Here is a 21398-nt window from a genome sequence, read left to right as displayed (position 1 = left end):
TTTAATATGTAGGATATTTTCTTGTAATATTTTATCATATAATTTAAATTACTGCAGGTGGTTTCATTTTAATTTAAAGATTTCCAAAACAGATTGAACAAGAAATTCTAATCCATCAGAATAAAATAGAGGGAAGTGGCTACAGCAGCTGCAACTGCAGTCTTATATTACTAATTAGTTCTTCGTTGCAACATGCATTAATGCAGCTGGTATTTTTTGCTAACCATTAAAGCATAGAAACATCAAGACGCTGAAAGGATGACCTTCTATATGTCAAAGTAAATTGCTGAAGGCATCCGAAACTAATGGGCCTATACTTGAGCATCCAGAAAGAGTAAGTAGGTTTATTAGCTTACTCAGCTGGAAAATGCTTGGCAGCCACTGGTCATCTGACAGCAAATTCAATTCATTTTATTTAGGTATAAATGTGAAGGTAATCTTTTTATGCTGTTATTCAAATGCCTTGAAATGAGAACTCCTGTATTCAGAATAGTGACTGAGGCAGCAATCTGACTATTAGAAGTACAGAAAATGCTCTGTACAGTGTCTTGCAGTCTTGCAATATCTGATTTATATATTGGTCTCTCATACACAGAGTCAGAAGTTGTATGAAAACATCTGGTGCAAGCATGCCTTCATTTTATTCCAAAATGACATCCCACACCATTCACTTCTAGTAGGGATGTGCCTGAACCAGTCGGCACCTCCTTAGGGAAGTGCCGAGCCAGCTCAGGTACCCACATCTGAACCGGTTCAGTGGGGTGGGGATTGGTTCCTTTAAAAACCAGGTAAGTAGGTCCTTACCTGTTCTTCTGCTGCCCCACTACTTTTCCAGGTGTGGTGCTCACTTTCCAAAAGGCCACACACAGCTGCATCACTGCTCCCAGCAGCCTGTGTGTGCTGATGCCACATAGAGACTGCTGGGAGCAGCACAGCAGCTGCACGTGACCTTTTGGAAAGTGAGCGCAGCTGCCCAAGCTGGTTTGGGCACATCCATAAATTCTAGCAGCATGCTTCTTTTTCTTTGTTGCCAGTTTAGTCTTGGATTCTGCCGTCTGCTATCATGAATCTGTAAACATAGTTCCAATGAATAGTCTGAGAGCACATGATGCACCACATGCTGAAGGTAAGCAAATATGCACCTGGCGAAGCAAGTCTGCTGCTGCAGCTGGATGGGATGGGAGTGCATATACCCATCTAGTCCAGCAGCCTGCTTCCCACAGTGGCCAATCAGATGGTTCTGAGAAGCCCACAGGGCCATGATAGTGGCATGTTCTCATATCAGTGTTGAATATCCCAAGGAAAAATGAATATAGACACTTTCAGGAAAGTCATGCTTATTTTAGCACTATTATTTTCATTTATTATAGCTACATGAAGCAAAACTGAAAAGAATGAGCTTCCAGAGCTGATCCTAACAACTAAAAACATGTTGAATTGATTAATATTTTTACAATACAATGTGAAAATAATCATAATTCATTTAATTGGCATTACTCTTTCATTTTATTGAAGCTCCATTTATGTAAATATCACCTTACGGAAAGGGGTGGTGGTGGTACTTCCATAAGAACTGCTCAAACCATAATGGATTTGGGTGACCAAAATGAAATGCCTCTTCAGAGAGGATGGAACAGATACTGAAATTGTAATTGCAGAAGCACTCTGATATTCAAGAGCTTCTTCAACTTGCCTCTCCTTTGAATATGTCAGTGGTCTCTCTAGCCTCAATGATTATTTAAGCATAGTGGCAAAGCACTATCAAATAAATACAATCCACTTGCTATAATTTTAAAGTAGCAATTCCAGTGGATAGCATACAGTACCTCAGTGCCAGCTCCCCCACCCTTTTATACTGCTAAATCTATTGCCAACACGTTCAATGTGAACAGTTCACCTAGACTGATGAAGCAGTTCAGACACTGCAAAGATGTATTACTCAAATCTTTGCATCAGTTACGCTACCCTATTTTTGAGTTCTCACCACCCTTGACAACAGAGCATGGCAGTTTGAAATAATTAGTGGCACTTGTGCAGCAGCACTGCCAAGCCATTCTAGACTCCAGTTTTTAAGAAAGAAAGTCAAGGATAAATGCTTATTTTCAAGCATCTGTGAACATAAAATTATGTGTAGAAATATATTTCATGGGTAGAGAAATATTTCACAAATGTGAAGACAACTAATACACGATTCAAGTAAGATTAATATTTATTATTAATAAATCATTGTGCTAATCACCCAATTCTTTGTGTTCTAGAGAAACTAAACAAGTAATTCTGGGCAACCCAGTGAGGTTTAGACTTCTGTTTCTCAAATGGTAGCACCAACCAAGTGGCAAAATGATATTTGGTATAATACTTCAAAAAATTTTTTAGATAGAATATATGCTAGATACATAATTGCAGTAACATAACAGTAATGTTATATTATTCATATTGCTCTTCCATAGTCATACCATCATATAAATGAGAATCATTGATCAAACTGTGGATTTACAAGGCCAATATGTCAATGGATACATTCTGTTTAAACCTTATTTGTTGATATGATACAAAAATATTTATATTTATTTACTGTCTTTTGACTGAATCTCACATGGTAGGAAGTTGCCTTACACTGAGTCAGACCATTGGTCCCTCCAGCCCAGCCCTATTTGGAGATGCCATGGATTGAAATTGGGCCCTTCTGCATTCAAAGCAGATGGTCTCTCGCTGAGCCATTATGGCCTTATCTTGACCATAAGGTCAAGGTGTGTATGCTTGATCATTTCCAGTACAGGAGGACCTCGATATTTGCAGGAGTTCCATTCCTGGCTGCAACAGTGGATATGGAAACTGCAAATAATGAGGCATTGGGGATATGGGATCGCAGGGGTTAAGTTCCTGGTCATCAGGAAAATGATAAAAAATGATCAAAAATCAGCCAAATTTTGGGGGGGAAATGCAGGGGAAGCTCCCTACTCTGGTCCCCTGAGTTGAGCTGTGCTCTGAAAATCACCTGAAAATCACAATTTGTTCCCATTCTTTAAAAAGAAGAGAGACATTTTGAGGCTCCAAAACACAAAATGGCAGCCAGAAAAGACCTCTGCAGTAATTTCTAGCCACCCTCAACACACGGACATGCAAGGTAGGCATAATTTCCCCCTTTCCCCCTGCGTTTGCTGAGATCAGGTGTCTTTCACCTGACCGTGGATATGCGAATCCGTGGATAATGAATCCGTGGATATCAAGGTCTGCCTGTATATTCCAACTTTGTTTCAGACACTCAACGGGCTAAGGACCTTCTTTACTTTTCCAATTCTGCAAACTAATTGAACTCTAGCTGTAGTGAATACACTTGTAACCAAATCCCGGGTGCTTATTTTTGACTGCATCTTTTAAGAATCCCAATAAACACTCAAATTAAAATATATTGCCAATAACCTTGCTGGTTTATGAGGAACTGAAATATAATTACCAGTAACCTTGATGACATGGCAAACTACTTTTGAAGCAGTGAATAATTTTTAAAATGCTGTGCGATACAGTATAAATGGCTGGCTGTTCAAAGAAAAGGAGTTAAGAGGTTTTTGGGTTTTTTAAAATTCCACTGGGTGCATGTAGCACTTTGGGCATTCCTAAACAAGCTCTTTGGGTTATGTCCATTGCCCCCAAATCTATGAACTGAAAGCGAAAGAAGTGGGTTAGAGGTTGAATTATGGGCTACAGTAATAATTGTAGATAGCTCCGTTGGTCCATTAGGAAAAACCCAAAAGCTACAAACTAGAAACACCAATCAAGATGACACAACATTTTGAGCTTTTGAGTTCCCCAGAATTCTTCCGGAGGAATAGAGTGTGTTTTGGAGAGCTGATGGGCTGGCAAGGAGGCTGGCATGGAGGGTCAAGGATGGCTGGTGGACTTCTCTAAGGTTCAAAAATGAACTTAGGGGGCTTCAGAACTTTCCCATTAATTTTGGGTGGGCTTCATGGAGCTGCCAAACTCTTCGTCAATGCTCAGCTTCAAGGCATTTGCTAGTATGCATGCACACACTAATCAGTATGTGAATTTTTGCTTTTAGCACGTGGAGGGGGCAAGAGTAGAGGGAGCAAGGAGACTTTGCATGGCTCCCTTTGCTCTTAGCTTTAACCCAACCAAGCCATCCATAAAAGCAGGTTCCAATTATCTGTAGCTTGGGTGCAAGTAAGGGCAAAGGAAATATGGAATTTCTTCTTTCTCCATCTGCTTTACTCCTGAAATATCATGGGTCCACACTTGAATTTATTTTGAGTTATATTTAATAACTGAACCTAAGTTATTAAAATTCAAGGTGTTATAATAGTGATTACATGCGGATTGTTATAATAAGTGTTATAATAGTGACTACACGAGGAGGAGTGGGCCACTGCAATGATCAGCCATGCTTGAAGTGCTGCTGTGTCCATTATCACTCACTTAAGTATACATTTGTCAAGCAAGAATGCATTGTTTGGAAAGGCCCCCACGCCTCAAAAAAATTGAGATATTTTTGCAGGCTGCCCAGAATCCTAATGTTCACATATTTTATTTAGCAAATATTCAGCACCAGCACTAAAATAAACCCTACTAAGCTAAAAAAAACAACCACCCCACAACAAAACAAACCATGGTTAGAAAAGCAACAGTAGAATAAATGCACATGTAAGAAGCCTTAACTGAAAAAATTTTGCCGAACCAAAACGGTTCTCAATGCTTGTCTAAAAATGGGCAAGATTTTGAACAGATTCATATAGAAGGAGCAGATTCCTGAGATTCTCTAATTAAAGGCTTAAACTGTCACACTGAATTGAGCCCATAAATCAGTGTTTCCCAACCAGAGTTCCTCTAGATGCTTCTGAACTACAACTCCCATCATCCCCAGCTACAATTTATCATGGTTGGGGGTGCTGGTAGTTCAGCAACATCTGAGAAACCCTGGTTCAGAACCACTGCCCCCCCCCCCAAATTAGCAACCAGTCAAGGTGATGGAGCATTAGGATAATGTTATCTGATTTTCTGACTCTGGTCAAAATTTTGGCTGCCATACTCTGGACCAATTGAAGTTTTCAGACTGACTTCAAGGACAGTGAAGGGGGCTGCAAAAGCTAAAGGTTACCCTTAGCCTAACTAATGCCATTTTGCTTCTGTGAACTGCTGCTTGGAGCTGTGAGGGAATAAAGATAGAGAGCTGAATTGGGAAAGGGGACTTTTGTGTGCTGCGGTTTCAGGGCTAGAACCACAAATAGAAGGGGATTTTTGTCAACAAGAAGTCTTTTAGTACTGAAACCACAAACAGGTGGTTGGCCAAACAGATGCTTGCTTGCAAAACTGCTCAAGCTTGGAAACCGCAAGGAGGGAAACAGAAGGAGGGGGACTTCCAAAAGGAGGTACCTCATGAAATGATGTCTGCTTGAAACAGCCAATAGCATTGCTTTGCAAGAGGGGAACTGGGTGGGCTTACTGTTTGTTTATCAAAAGGTATAAAAATGAATGTAACTGCTTGTAGGGTGTGCCACTTCTGTCTTAGTATTGAGGTGCGCACCCGGTAGCTTTTCTCAGCTGAATAAAAGATACTGACCAGAATCTCCTTCTTGTCTTTTATTAATTGGCATAATCAAATAGAGGGCAAGAGTCGGGCCTTACCCGGACTAGCTGGGAGGGCGCTAGCCTTCCCTGGCAAGCAGGACCCAACAACAGTCTCACATGCAGTGCATTATAGTAACACAGGGCTGCACAGCCTTGGCCCTCCAGCTCTTCTTGAGCTACAACTCCCATCATCCTCAGCCACAGTGACCAAGAGTCAGGGATTATTTATCTATTATTTATTTATCATATTTTTATACCACCTGATATGTACATTGATATATACCACCTGATATGTACCAATTGTAGTTTCCAGACTACGTACAAAGGCAGCCCCATGTAGAGTGCATTACAGTAGTCAAGCCTGGAGCTTACCAGCATATGTACCACTGTTTTAAGGTCATTTACCTCTAGAAATCGAAGTAGCTGATGTATCAGCCGAAGCTGATAAAAAGCGCTCCTGGCCATTGCCTCAACCTGAGAAACCAAGGAGAGCTTTGGGTCCAGGAGCACTCCCAAGCTACGTACCTGATCTTTCAGGGGTAGTGTAACCTGACCCAGCCCCGTCAGTACCTCTGTCTTATTTGGATTCAACTTCACTTTGTTATCCCTTATCCAGCTCATTACTGCTTTCAGGCAGGCATTTAGGGAAGATATGACATTTCCTGATGAGGTCAACATGGAGAAGTAATTCTTGGTGTCATCAACATATTGGTAATACCTGCACCAAACCTCCTGATGATCACTCCCAGCGGTTTCATGTAGCTATTAAAGAGCCTTGTGGAATTCCACATCTAGTTCTTGCTTTGCAGAATAAGTCTCCAAAAGACACCATCTGTTATCTACTAGAGAGGTAGGAGTGGAACCACTGTATAACAATGTCACCCAATCCCACCTCCCTCAGGTGGTCCAGAAGGATACCATGTTTGATGGTATCGAAAGCCGAAGAGAGATCCAAAAGGATCAGTGGAGTCACACTCCCTCTGTCGATAACCAGCTGGAGATCATCCATCAGGCTGACCAAGGCAGTCTCAACCCCATAGCACAATGGAAGCCAGTTTGAAATGGGTCTAAATAATATGCATCATCCAAAACTGTCTGGAGCTGAGAGGTCACCACCTGCTCAACCACCTTGCTCAACCATGGAAGATTAGAAACAGGTCTGTAGTTAGCTAACTCTAAGGGATCCAGTGCAGCTTTCTTCAAAAGTGGTCTAATAATAGCCTGCTTAAGACAAGGAGGCATCTTGCCCTCCCTCAGAGAAGCATTCATAATATTTATTTACCAGACTCTCTCTGATAATTATCAGATGAGATAAGCCAAATTGGGCAAGGGGCAAGAGAACAGGTTGTAGGATGGACAGTCCGAAGCAGTTTGTCCACTTCCTCAGGAGTCACAAACTGAAAATGAGCCAATCTAATCTCATAAGAGGAGTTGCTGGACTCCTCCACAGTAGACTCTGCAGTAACTGGAATCAAACTCAGCCCAAATGTGAGAAATTTTATCCAAAAAGAAGTCAATAAAAATATCACAGCAAGTAACCGATGGTTCCAAGTTTGGTTCCAAGCGAGTAACCAATGGTTCTGCAAAAAAGTCATTTAAAATGTCACAGTGAATAACCAGCACCGAATCTTCCTTCACTTGTGCTCTAGTCATCTACTTCACCGCTTCAGCTCCTGTAGTTTATCTGAATACCATGGGGCTGTCTTTAAAGCAAGTTGGAGAGGATGCTTAGAAGCTATTGTGTCTACTGAGAGCAGTAAGTTCATTATTCCAGCTTTGTACCAGAGCATCAGCAGAATCATTAGCAGAGCCAACCCTAAACCCTTCCAACGCTTCTTGGAATCCTATTGGATCAAATAACCTCCTCAGGCGGAACAATCTAATAGGTCCTCCACCCCTGCAGGGGGGGGCTGCGGCTGTAAGTTCTACGTTAACCAGATGGCAATCCATCCATGACAATGGGGAGATGACATGGAACACCACCCTGATCAGAGCAAAAGACCAAATTGAGCGTGTGACCAGAATCATTTGGTAGTCTGGAGATCAATTGGGATAGGCCCACAGTTGTAATGGTCGCTATGAACTCTTGAGCCGCTCCTGACAACGCAGTCCCAAAATGAACCTTGAAGTTCCCCAACAACAACAACAATGCTAACTCAGCAACCAGGTCCATAATCTCAAGTAGGGACTCCACTGGGCAGCAGGGTGATTGGTACACCAGCAGAAGTCCCACTCTATCCCTGTCCCTATACTTCAGTACACACATCCAATATAGGGCAAATCCCATTCAGGGATCCTGATAAGGAAGATGGTATTCTTATATACCACAGCCACCCCACCTCCCTGCCCACATCCTCTCACCTGCTCCACCATGGAGTAACCCTCTGGTAGAAACTTGAACCAAGCCTGACCACTAGCCTATCCTAACCAGGTCTCTGTGATGCATACCAAGTCAGCTCCTTCATCCATAATCAAATTGTGGATGACCTCCGATTTATTTTGAACCGACCTGGCATTAAGGTGAGGTTCTGTGGGTGGGTGGCATTGCTCTCCAAAATCCAGGAGGTGGTAGGCCTGCTCCAAGGGGAAACAGAAATTAAATTTCTGAATTCCCTTCCCTTAAACAGCCCACTGGCCTACCAATGCCATATTATGGGAGTGGTTGTCCAACATCTGCAGGAAGGCTGAAGTTGTGCAGCCCTGTAGTAACATAATCTGGAAGCAACTAGAGCATGAATGACTGCTTTAGTGGCCACCCACAAAAAAGTGCAGCTGGTGTATAAGATGGAGTTGGTAAAATGCACTCCATGCTATCATTGCTACTTGGGCATCCAGGAACAGGGCTGAATCCAGGGTCTATAGAGTTATATCATGTATGGATGGTATTGCTTGGTAACAGTGGATTTTGACAACATAAAATGACTGTACCATGGAAGTGAACACTAAATTAACATTAATCTTTAAATAACACTTTAAGCTAATTTATACTTCAAGTGAACTTTTGCACTTTAGACTACAGTAGACAGAGGGGGTAGAGTTCATCACTAGGTCTTGGCCTATGACATTAGTAGGTTTCATTCTGGTTCAGGGTGAAGCCTGTTTCCTCATGGAGAGATGTTGCAGTTTGGTGTTAATAAATTATAAAAGCAAGCACTATAATAAGGAAACCAGATTAGAGAAGCACCATCTTCAGCCTCTACTGCAATTTACAAACCGCATTTGTAAAAACTAAATGCTATTTTAAACACATTATTCTTTATGTATTTCTTCTTAATATTTCCCATGCATTGAAAAGGCTAGAGCAGATGCCTTTTATAAGCTCTTACAGATGTGTTTTATGGCTCAGAAGCGTTATGTATTCAGACTGTTGGATCTCACCACCCACACGAAAATATAGCTTGCATGTGAATCACTTTCTGCAGCAGAAAAGCCTCACTAGATTTCCATAAGGGATGGGTTTTCTTTGAAACAATAAGTCATAATCATTTGTTTTAAAGTTTTCACTACAGGACCTTTATGCCCTAACTCTTAATTTTACTGCTTAACATTGAACATGCTCATTTTTGGGGGGGGGGATTAAATTTTAGTGACTCCTGATGGAAAATGGAAACATAAGTACTGCTGATATTTTAATTTTACCTACAAGATAACCAAAACTTTGGTCATAGCCATTTTCTATCTTTCCTGTTCAGAAATCATGGAAACATGTTCCTCATTAGATACTTCATCACACTGGAGCCTAATGCAGCGCAATTCAGTACAGGTTTAATCAGAAGTCCCATTGTGTTCAATAGGACTTAATCCAAGGAATGTGTGCACAAGGCTGCAGACTTAATTCATAAAGCATCTTCCTCACACATCACACAGCATCTATTTTTGCCTTGTTATATATTTTAAAGCACACATGTCTTCAGCTCATGTCATCTCCACTGAAGCTACAGAACATAAGATCACCATGTCTGCTGAGTTTTTTAAAAATCCATAAAAAGTGCTTGAGTGCAAAACAAATAAGAACTAAGAACAGCCCTGCTGGATCAAGCCCAAGGCCCATCTAGTACAGCATCCTGTTTCGCACAGTGGCCCACCAGATGCCGCTGGAAGCCACAGGCAGGAGTTGAGGGCATGCCCTCTCTCCTGCCATTACTCCCCTGCAACTGGTACTCAGAGGCATCCTGCCTTTGAGGCAGGAGTTGACCTTCATCACTTTATTTATTTTTCATCCAAGAGCTGGACATGAATCACTATTCAAGTAAAACTGTGCTTGAGCCCTAAGAGGCTGGTTTTTAAAGCTGCGGGAAACTGCACTGTCCATCAGCTGCTACTATAGGGCAGTCTAGGGGGCCGTGAGAGCAAGGAAGCCATGCAATTCTGAGCTTTCCTGTCCAAGGTCTGGGAAGCAATCCAGTCAATTAAACTTAGGGAAACTCTCTTCAAATACTACTGTATCTGTAAGCCCTTGCCCTGCCCGTGTGGCTTTAATTACACCTTGGAGTGTGGTTAGGGTGGGGTTTTATGGGAGGGTTTCATATGACTGGCTATAAAACCTCCACAGAACTGTGTGCATTAGATACACATGTGGTGTGATCCCTCACTGAATTCGCTCACCCAAATTAATGCAACCATAGTCCCTATATTTACAAAATGAGAACAAATCAAAATGATGGTCTTTGTCCAAATGACAGGTGCTAACAACTTTGAAAGATAACATCCAAATTGGAATCCTATGAACAGCATCAAGTCCTGTGCTAAAAAGTCAGATTCACTGCCATATAGATTTAAAATGTGCACAAGTGTGCATACACACATATCTTCAACAAAGAGGATAAATATAATGTTATGATCAAAATTTGAAAGTGTAGAATAACAGATGTGAACTAAGACTCAGCCCTCTTAAGCCAGAGAAGTTATGACTATTATTCCAGTGGCAAAAAAACTGTAACTCTCTAGAGATCCTAAAACATTCCCAAATGTATGCTTGTGTTCATTTAAACCTATGCTATTCCTTGTGTCCAAGAATTCCAAGGAAATGCTATTCCTTGTATCCATATCACAGAAAACATAAATAAGCTGATTAAATAGTAAATTTCAGCTGTAGAACATTGAAGGTTTAAGGTGATCAAAGGTAACGTATCTGGTTGTAGGCAGAAAGAAAGGAATGGACGAGAGTTTGGCTAAATGCCACTCCAACAACTCACAACTCAAAGCAATTAAGAGGTTGCCAGAAAAATATCAATGATAAGTTTAGGGCTGCTTTCAGAAGTTGTTCAGAATCATGAGATAATGAGCTAGCTTTTTTACAAACCTACTGACTTATGTCAAAAGAAGGAGAGATTGTAAGAATGTAAAAGCATTAAAGGAAGAGCAAATAAGTTTGCTCTCTTATCTGATTTTTCTTTTGCATTTTATTTCCAATCCTCCTCCTCCTCCATCATCATCATCATCGTTGTCGTCGTAGTGTCGTCATCATCATCCTTGGACTCCTTTCCATCTAATATAAGGGGGAGGGGACATGGGGAATTCACACAACCACAAGGGGCCGGGGGGAAGGCAGGAGCCTACATACCTTACCCCTGATGACCAGAGCCCGATCAAGGCTCCACCACCTATGTTCCCATACAAGCATCATGGCCATGAGCCCAGTGGTGATAGGAGGGGGGGAGGGAAGGCTGGTATCCCACAATGAACCACTCTGCCTGGCTGCTTCTCCCCCGCTCTCTATGATCAAGATGGCTGCCAGTAAACTAGGAGCAGCTGCCAGAAGCGTAGAGCTCCAGATGACCAGAGAGTGAGGTAGGATGTGCACACTTGTACTCCTTCCTCACTTTAAGCCTGGCTAGCAGATCAGGAGTACTACAGAGAAGCAATGGGATTGGGAATGATCCCAGGGCTTCTCATGATCAGACCTACCTGGGCTTATCCTGCGTGGTGTAGTGGTTAGAGTGCTGGACTAGGACCGGGGAGACCCGAGTTCAAATCCCCATTCAGCCATGATACTAGCTGGGTGACTCTGGGCCAGTCACTTCTCTCTCAGCCTAACCTACTTCACAGGGTTGTTGTGAGGAGAAACTCAGGTATGTAGTACACCGCTCTGGGCTCCTTGGAGGAAGAGCAGGATATAAATGTAAAAATAAATAAAAAATAAAACACCTCAGCAGGGTGGATCGTGAGAACAACCTCTTAGGATAAAGTATGGAGTGAATTTACACAGCTTCTTGGATTGTGATCAGCAGAATTTTCTCTGCTCCTACCGAAAGAGGTCATCTGAATTGTCTTCCATGTGTACAAGCCACCATTTTGGATTTATCATAGGTTAAAGGCTTGCGATAGCAGGCAAAATGGCATCTTGTGATCCTGCCATATGATTCATATGATTCATGAGAATTTATTCAGCTAATCATTGATCACCTTTATTAGCGGGTGGGTGGAGGGCACTGGAATAAGCACTGAGAATCAATGTGCTGTTAACCCAGTCTATGGCAAATGGTTAAATGCTCCTAGCAAGCATATCCAAGTATTATTAGAGTGCACTGAAGGCTAAACCACGGCCTGTTTCAGAATCTGACTCCAGGTATGGAATTTGATATAATCAAGTGGGCATACTGGGCTACTACAGCTAACACTGATGACAGGAAATAAAAACAAAAGCGCTAATAAAGACTAAGGAGCTAAAATGCTTCTGGCTCATTCTTGAGACCACCATTCAGTTTTATCTGAAGTGTGAGAACAGCTGCTCAGGTGTAATTGGCACTTAATTCCTAGCAATTAGAACCTTCTGAATTGGATACTAATTAACCCTTGTTAACTTATAGCTAGCTGCAAATACTATGTGCTTCACTGACAAACCTTCCTAGAAAATTCTCTTTTTATCCACCTTGCTGTAAGAAACACAACACAGCTGGGGACATGAGGCAAATGCTTTATATCCACAAGGTAGTGGATTGGTTAGAAAGAGAAGCACCCGGTCACATTATCATGGATATGTGGATGCCTTGCATCCAGAGGGGACAACCCACAAAATGAATAACTCTAGCCTAGCAAGTACAACTTGAAGGTCACTATAATCAGCAATCATCAGGATACAAATTTCTGAAGCGATAGCATAAGATTAATGCCCAGCACATGTGGCAACTGCTTATTTCATTCATTAGGGATCTGTGTTGAGAAATTGCTTTCCTGAATTCATGGAATTCATTTCTGATTTTCATTCTCTCTGAAAATGTGACTTTATTGCAGGAAAGAGCATGAAGAGCAAGCTTAATGAGACAATAATTACTTCTCACACAATCTTCCCAAAAGAAATTGGTGTTGTGATACAAATTACAATGCAATGAGGTCATTAAGGATATTGTTTGAAACATGGCACAGTAATAGAGCTAGCCTATTTCCTTTCTCATCACTGAAATTCAATGCATAAAAAACATTTAAAATTGAATAATGTAGCCATGGTCTGGGCTGCAAGAGTTATGCACATGTTTCCTCCCACGAGCTTTATCTTAATATTTTAAGATGCTGCAAAGAACCCAAACAGTGTCTAGTGCAGGGCTGTCCAACTTCAGCCCTCCTGCAGATGCTGGACTACAGCTCCTATCATCCCTGACCATTGGCCACTGTTGTTGGAGATGATAGAAGTTGTAGTCCAACAACAGTTGTGCAGCTCTGGTCTAGTACAACTCCCTCCATGATGGCACTGAGGGAAATTATCAGGACATAGTTTGCCACATTGAAGCCTTATGCATGCTACATATAAACCAGTCCTTTCCCACAACACACATTAATACTCCCTCCTAAACACACTACACAGCAATCAACTTTGACTTGTTATGTGCCATCACAGAAATGCTGCCCCAAACAGCCTCCCTATGGGAAGTTCTCCCATTCTTCCCACAGTATGGAAGAACACATGATATGCAAAACCATCATCCCCCTGTAATGATCCTACTTCATGGATGGAGAAACTTGTAGTGTGATGAAGCACCACATGCTGAATGTTTCTAAATGGTGTTGGGTACCAGGAGTTGCTAGAGGGATGTAGTTGCACCATGGTAATTGCATGTTTCAACATAGAAAATACATTTTTAAGTCTTGCTCAGAAGATTAAAAAAATGATACTTTCTAGGTGAACTTGAGGAGTTTGCCTGGTTTGTTAAAATAATCTAAATTAACTGGGCTGGACACAGCATCTGTGCCTCTAGTTATCCCCCCTCCTTCCCCCCTCCCTCTTGGCTTCCCCTCTACTCTCAGAACCCCCGCCGCCATTTTCATTCCCCATCCTCCACCACCGCTTTCTTTCCCCCACCAACCCACCCACCGCCGCCACAATTTTCTTTCCCCTCCTGCCCACTGCCACCGTTTTCTTTCCGCCTGCCGTCTTTTTCTCCCCCCGCCCCGCCTTGCTCACAAGCCTGTCTGCCAGTGCCGCCACTTTCCTCTTCCCTTGCTAGCAGCTCGCTCGTGAAGGCAGTTTACACAATAAATTTTCAGAACAATTTAAAATTTCACCTATTTAATCAATCTTCTACAATGAGGAGATGGTTCCATGTCCCAAAGGGGCTCACAAGCTAAAATAAAACACAAGGGGAAAGGAAACATCAGCAAACAGACACTTCAGAGGGAATGCTATTCTGTGAGGAAAATAGATAATTGCTATCCCCTTGCTAAATCTCCCCACTTTAAAAAGATGCCTCTTTGTCTAGATAGCAGGGGATATTATATGGCACATGGGACTTGTATCTCTCAAATAGTAGCACTCCATAACACACAGCAAATCATTATTGAAATTCAGAGGAGCTTCTGGCAGTTTGTTATATGTGCTGGGTAGAGCAGGATATATACACCATGTAAAGAAGAAAAATCCCACTGAGCATACAATGAGCCCTTTGGCACATCAGTAATAGTTAGGGATGTGCACGGAACTGGCTGGCCCAGTTCGGTTCAAGTCCGGACCGGACCTGAACCTAACCGGGCCATTTCAGTCCAGCACTCCCTTGAACCCCCCCCCCCCCCGGTTCGGTCCGAGGGTGGGTGAATCGTGAATTTTTTGAAGGCTTCTCAGAGGCCAATTGTGCAGGCGCGGCGGCATCCAAAATGGCCAATGCGCCAAAGTTCAAAGGCCCGAAAGGGGCCAAAAAACTGGCCATTCGGCCTGCTGCTGGTGATAATGGAGGTTGGTGGGGGGAGGGGAGACCTCCACAGACACACACACACCCCAGCCACCCCAAGGAACTCCACCAAAGGGGATAAGGTTTTTTTAAAAATTATTTAAAAAAAAAAAATCACGAACCCTCCAAACAATCGGGGGGTGTTTGGTCCAGCATCGGACCAAACAGGGAGTGGTTTGGTTCAACCCCAGACCATCGAACTGAACCAGCTTGAAGTCAAACCTGTTAGATGTTGAGCCGCTTTGCACATCCCTAGTAGTAGTCCTTTGGATCCAAGCCTTTATGTACTTCAGCCTGGATCCAAAGAACTTCACAGACTAACATACTACAGGAGATTTTAATGTATTTCTCAAGCAGCAATCCCCTATGGCAAACTGCTTTTGAATCTGCTTTTGTATCCCCCATTCCTGCCTTTTGTTTCTAACGCAGCTTGTGATATGAATGGACACTGCTGTTCCACTTTGACACCAAAAATTCCCCTAGGCACCCAAGCGCTTGGACACAACCCTTTAAAGTGAGCCCAGCCTTTATGTATAACTACTGAAACCAGTGCAGCAATAGAAGGATGGAGCAGGAGCTGCGCCCTCATAGCTGAAAGCTTGTTGAGCAGCAGAGTGCAGGTGGTGGGGGGAGCAATTTTTGCTGCTCTCCCCTCCCTCCAAAAGTGCTGTTGGGCTTCCAGGGATCCTGGGGGGGTGGGGTCACTCAGCCAGCGTAAGGTGATAAAGCTTATCCTAAAGCTTCTCCTACTTTTAGAGTTCTGCACAAGACAGCATGGCAAGTCAGCACTTGCCAGGCTGTCTTGTATGATCCATCTCACCTGCCCTGGAAAAACAACCATGAAGTTTGCCATGATGTGCAGATTTACATACAATTGATGTAAATTTACACACAGTGGGGCTTACTTCCAAATAAACATGCACAGGATTGTGCTGCATAGTGCACATCTTCTGAGACACATGGGAGACTTTAACCAAAAAGGGCACACAGTTATTGATTTTTCTGTAGTGCTGGCAGACGTCCCCAAGAGAAAGCTGCAGTTCTCATCACAAGACCAGAAGGAAAAGAGTCTCCTGTCAATAGCACTCAGTCCTACACCTAATCATATGGGCTAAAGCTGTTTAAGGGGCAATCGCTGTGATGCAGAAGATCTATGTACAGGATACCTCATGCTTTTTAAAAGATCTAAAAGTAGCCACAGGGAGTAATGAGAATATTTGGATGACTTTTCTCCTGCATTTTCACAGTTTAAATTAGTCCCTGAACATATATTTGTTCCACAGGAAACAACTAGTACTATAATGCATGTGTGTACTAAAGTACATGTATGTACGATGGTACCAATGGCACAACAAAAATTTGGGGCTGGGGAGCTGATTTAAGATGATAATCAGAGAAAGGATCAAGTCCGCATTCCCCAGTACCACAGCCCCTCTGAACTGGCCCCCACAACTGTATTAAATTTTAAAAAATGTGTGAGAACCTGTTCATTGATCTCCCATATGCATCACATCTAGTTCCACAGTAAATCTCCTCAAGATAAAAACAAAACAGCATTCAGCCTTAAATTCAAAAGCACTTACAGTGCAACCTTAAGCATAATTACTAGGGGGCAAGCCCCTTGAGCTCAGTGGAACCGGAGTACAGATGGATAGGATTGCAATGGATTTAACAATGTGAGGTCTACCAACAGAAACAGTAAATCACACAATAAAAATGTGTGCTTTATTCTCCCTCACATCCTACAGTGTCTCACTTCTTACAATGTGTCTCTCATATATCCCACAAGAGCCCTCTTCAGATGTTATCAGCATGAGCAGCGCTCATGCTTACCGTGAGGAAAATGAGGAGGAAGTCCTGCCCCACTGCTGTCACTCACCTCATCCTGTGGGGTTCACACACTTACGGAGCTGTTTGTCTGAAGGAGGAGGTGCCATAAGCATGTTCACGAGCAATTCCATAAACTGCAACCTCTTTCATTTGGCCTTGAAACAGCGCTGTAAGTAGGTACAAAGTCTGGGAGTACTTCTGGACCTAATCTTCTCCCTGGTTTCCGAGGCTGAGGCAGTGGCCAGGGAGCTTTCCAGATTACCCGCTCAACAGTGGCAAAATGCTTCGGTTCAGGCAAACTGCATCCAAAACTTAAATAGCAAAGCACTCAGCAGGAGGAGCAGTCTCGTGAAAACTAACAACCAGAAAACACAGCAACCTTTTTATACTAGATGTACAATGTCATAGCAACAAATCACAGCAATTAAATCCGAAACCAGGCATCAGAAATGTGAACGGCACCCTGCTGTCAGCGTAGGGACTGCAGTGTCACAACACAGGAAGTGTGGAAACACATTTCAGAGATACGTCATGATCCCGTTGCAGGGTCTAATCCGGAAAGCGCCCAGGAGGGCTTTCTATCTGCTTTGGCTGATAGATATGCCAGCTACATCCATTTCTGGAGATAAACAACCTTAAAACAGTGGTGCATATGCTGCTAATATCTGGATTAACCCGCTGTTGAGCAGGTAATCTGGAAATTGACTACTGGACTTGACTACTGGAACGTGCTCTATGTTGGGCTGCCTTTGTACATAGTCTGGAAACTGCAGCTGTTACAGAATGCAGCAGCCAGGTTGGTCTCTGGGGTTCCCCGAAGAGATCATATTACACCCATTTCAAAACTACTATACTGGCTGCCAATAAATTTCCAGGTGAAATACAAAGTACTGGTTATTACCTACAAAGTCCTGAATGACTTGGGTCCTTCTTCTTCATGAACCCCACTGCCTATTAAGATTATCTGGGGAGGTCCTGTTGCGGCTGCCACCAGCTCGGTTGGTGGCAATTAAAAACTGGACCTTTTCTAGGGTTGCCCCAGGACTTTGGAATGTACTTCCTAATGAAATTAGAGCCTCCCCTTTTATGGATATTTTCAAGAAGGACATGAAAACATACCTGTTTAGTCATACTTTTAGTTGATAGTTTTAAAGTTTTATGTTTTAGAGTTTTCATCTGAATTTTAAATTGTTTAAATTATATTAATATTTTAATTGTTGTGTTTTTAGATTGTAAACCACCCAGGGACTTGCATATGGGGCAGTATAGACATGTGTGAAAGAAAAAAAGGAAGGAAGGAAGGAAGGCAGGGGTGAGTGACAGCGGGCAGGTGAGTGACAGCGGGGTGGTGGGACTTCCTTCCTTCTTTCTTCGCTGTAAGCATGAGCACTGCTCGCACTGAGAACATCTAAAGAGGGCTAAGATCTCAGGGCCAAAAGAGAAAAGATACAAGAAGCTTCCAATTTTTTTTTAAATCTGAAGGCAGCTTCAGGGAGCACCAAAACTGTCTGGAGCAGTGGTCTAGGGTGGAGCGGGGTTACTTCTTTCTTCCCATTTCCACCGCTGTTATCCCTACAGCAGAAAACACAGAGAAAGTTATATTTTTTCCTCAGAAGGGGAAGAAAAAATCAGATTTAGATATTTATTTGGAGGAAACAGCATGGAGGAAATGGCTAAATGTCTGTTTCCCCCAGCACAGCTGCTCCAATCAAATTTGGAAGCAGCTGCTTTTAGGCAAAAATAATTGCTGTTTCCCCATCTCTTGTCTGGTTTGGCCCTCAGTCTCCTACTTTTTCCGAGCTCAATTGTCTGGTCTCTGGCCATTCATGCCGGTCAACTGGAATAACTAAATTCTACATCAAATGTTTATTGAACATTAAATTGCTTTGGATTCAGATTTCTATGACAGCCATTTTGGAGATTATGGGAAAGAATCTTTGAAAACACTTCATTGTTATCCAAGGATAGTTTATTACCTTCAATAGGCAATTTGTTAACAGAGAATATTACACAGTACATTACTTGCAAGCATTTGATTTGAAGGAGTGAAAAATGGCAAGCTATTATAGCATCAATTTTTCATTACATTTGTTCAGTCTGCAGCAGCAATTGCAAACTGAATTTATTACTAATTAATGTAAAAATGCCACAGCTACAAAGTACTGTACAAAAATACACTGGGACCAGTTTTGGTTTACCTACTGAACCCCAGACATTTAGCAAAACAAGGTCCTATTAAAAATACCTTTTATATCAAAAAGCCTGTCTAGTTCTTATAACTAAAAAAAAAAATATCGCACACTGCACACGTGGTATGCTTTAGTAGACTTGAGTTGTTAATGTGGGAAATCTTAGATATACGCCTTAGGAATTTGTCTATCACTGGATATTACTCATAACAGTTAAATAGACCTATGATATACTGCTGACTATGAGATACTGAGGCTAAACAAAAAATATAAAAATATAATCAATGTCATGTCCACCTTTTGAGTTTCTGAAATATCTGACTGGCTGATATTGGAAAAGGACTGCTGAATAGGGATGTGCGTTTCGTTTCGGATACAAAATGTTTTGTGCACAAAACAGGCCATTTCGGCTATCTTGTAGCCAAAATAAAACACCCAGTGCTCAAAACAGAAAATGTTGTAGCCAAAACAAAACGTCCCTGTTTCAGAAACAAAATGTTTTGTTGTTTTGGCTGTTTTGGAACTCCATTTTGCAATAGCAAAAGTCTTTCTCCTTCAGTCTCCATTTTGAGTTTTGACATCTGTTTGAATTTCCAGCCCTTCCAGCCTTCAGATTGGCCAGGGAAAGCATGGGCTGATCTTCTGGCAATTGCCTCCTTATTCCTTTTAAGCAAATTTAAGGGTAAATTTTACCCTCATTGGCCAGTGGGGCAGTGTGCATTTCATTGTTATTGTTTCACACTGTTGTGTGTAGATCAATTGCATTTCGGGTGGGGGGGGGATGTGGATGTGCATGACCTTTGGAAATCTGCCTGATTTTCTTCCAAAGCTCTGCCGTTGTTGATGTGCGATGTTGATGTTATTTGGGGTGGATTTGGGGCAGAAAGGGGGCTTTAGGGGCAGAAGAGTGGTTCAGGTAGTAATGTCCCAATGGGTGCCTGCTGCCACCCAGATTCCAAAGATTCCACCCAGATTGGGTAAGCAGCTGATTTTTAAAGAATTTCTGAAGTTGACATGTCTTGGGGGCAGATTCAGGGCAGAAAGGGGGCCTGAGGGGCAAAACAGTGGGTTGGGTAGCAGTGCCCCAAGGGGTGCCTGCCACAACCCAGATTCCAAAGGAATAGGGCAAAGTGCTGATTTCTTAGGAATTGATTTCTTAGGAATTGACTTTAAGTGCTACTTTAAAGCCCCCCCCCCGCTGGGAATAATGGAGGTTTCAGCAGACCCATAACTTCACCTGTGGGGCACTGGGGTGGCCAGGAGCGAGTGGTGGTATAGTGAACACAGGGTGCCAACCACCCCCATGGGTTGCTAACCCATGAGATGCTGGGTTCTGTTGTTTCTGATGTGTTCTGAGTGCAGATTCTCTGGTAGCATATGAGATTTTCAATGACAAACCATGAATCCACTCTCATATGCTACCAGCGAATCTGAATCTACACTCAAAACATCTCAGAAACAACAGAACCCAGTACCCCATGGGTTAGCAACCCATGGGGGTGGTTGGCACCCTATGTGCTCTACACCACCACTCGCTCTGGGCCACCCTGGTGCCCCCCAAGTGCAGTTATGGGGCAGGAATTATGGAGGTCCATCATTCCCTATGGGGAAGAACTTTACAGACGTGCAAACTCCATTACATCTCTAAAAATCAGCCCTCTGCCCAATTCCTTTGAAATAATTCTGGCAGCTTCCTTGCCCCCACTGGGCACTACCATCCACCCTACTCTGCTCTGGGCCACCCCTTTCCCCCCAACATGAAGCTATACTTTTGCTGAAACCCCCTTTCTTCCTTATGGGAAAAATGCTATACTTCAAAAATTCACCAAAAATCAGCCCTTTGCCCAATTCCTCTGAAATTTCCACCCATTGGGCACTACTACCCCCACCCACTAGTTTTTCCCTGGGGCCATTTTTTAAAATCCAAAACATTTCAGATTCGGATTTTGCAATTTCGAACAAAGAACAAAATTGGGGTGTTTTGGAGTGACTGATTTCGAACAAAGAACAAAATGGGGGTGTTTCGGATTCGGGCAAAAACAAAACAGAAAAAAACACAAAACGCACCACCCTACTGCTGAACTCAGTGGAGCTTGGTAAGATCCAACAGGAATGGCATGATTCAACTTTTTTTTCATATTTCCCTTCCTTTTCCAACCACATTTTCTCTTAATAATTTCCCCTCAGTTACCTGTTCATATTTATGTGGGAAATATGCTGATAAGGGATTTGAAAATTACTTTTTAATTTATCAGAGAGGTTTTAATTGTTAGGTAGAAATCCTATGCATACTTACCCAAGAGTAGGCAAAGAACAAAGTGAAATTCTTTGCAGTAAACATGGGATTGGGCTGTAAATATGCTAAAATATTATGGGTATAATATTATTAACTAGCTGACCCATGCGGCCGCCGCTGCCCTGCGGGGGCCGAGTGCAGCCGCCGCCGCCTCGCCTCCGCGGCCGGGCCCGGCCAGTCCCGCTGCCTCGCCTCCGCGGCCCGGCCAGTCCCACCGCCTCGCTTCCGCGGCCGGGCCCGGCCAGGCCAGGCTACCTCTCTCTCTCCTCCCGCCCCCCGTCTCCGGCGGGGCAGAGTGAGGCCGCCGCCGCCAGCGGGCCTGGCCGGCCCCAGAGTGCCGCC

At 42.9% G+C, this 21398-nt stretch overlaps 1 protein-coding gene across 12 annotated transcripts in view; it reads right to left on the bottom strand.

Moving 5' to 3' along the window:
- Positions 1-21398, bottom strand: part of DLGAP2 (DLG associated protein 2) — a 691732-nt gene that overhangs the window by 273488 nt on the left and 396846 nt on the right. For 3 of the 12 annotated variants that reach the window (XM_053286148.1, XM_053286144.1, XM_053286149.1), the window contains one exon: positions 14083-14141. The exons of the other annotated variants lie outside the window; for them this stretch is intronic. The gene's annotated coding sequence lies outside the window, so the exon portion shown is untranslated. The remainder of the gene's footprint in view (positions 1-14082; positions 14142-21398) is intronic. 12 annotated transcript variants of the gene reach the window in all.

This window comes from Hemicordylus capensis, chromosome 1, assembly GCF_027244095.1.
Source record: "Hemicordylus capensis ecotype Gifberg chromosome 1, rHemCap1.1.pri, whole genome shotgun sequence".
Classification (NCBI taxonomy): domain Eukaryota; kingdom Metazoa; phylum Chordata; class Lepidosauria; order Squamata; family Cordylidae; genus Hemicordylus; species Hemicordylus capensis.
This window is presented reverse-complemented; position numbering and strand designations above follow the sequence as displayed.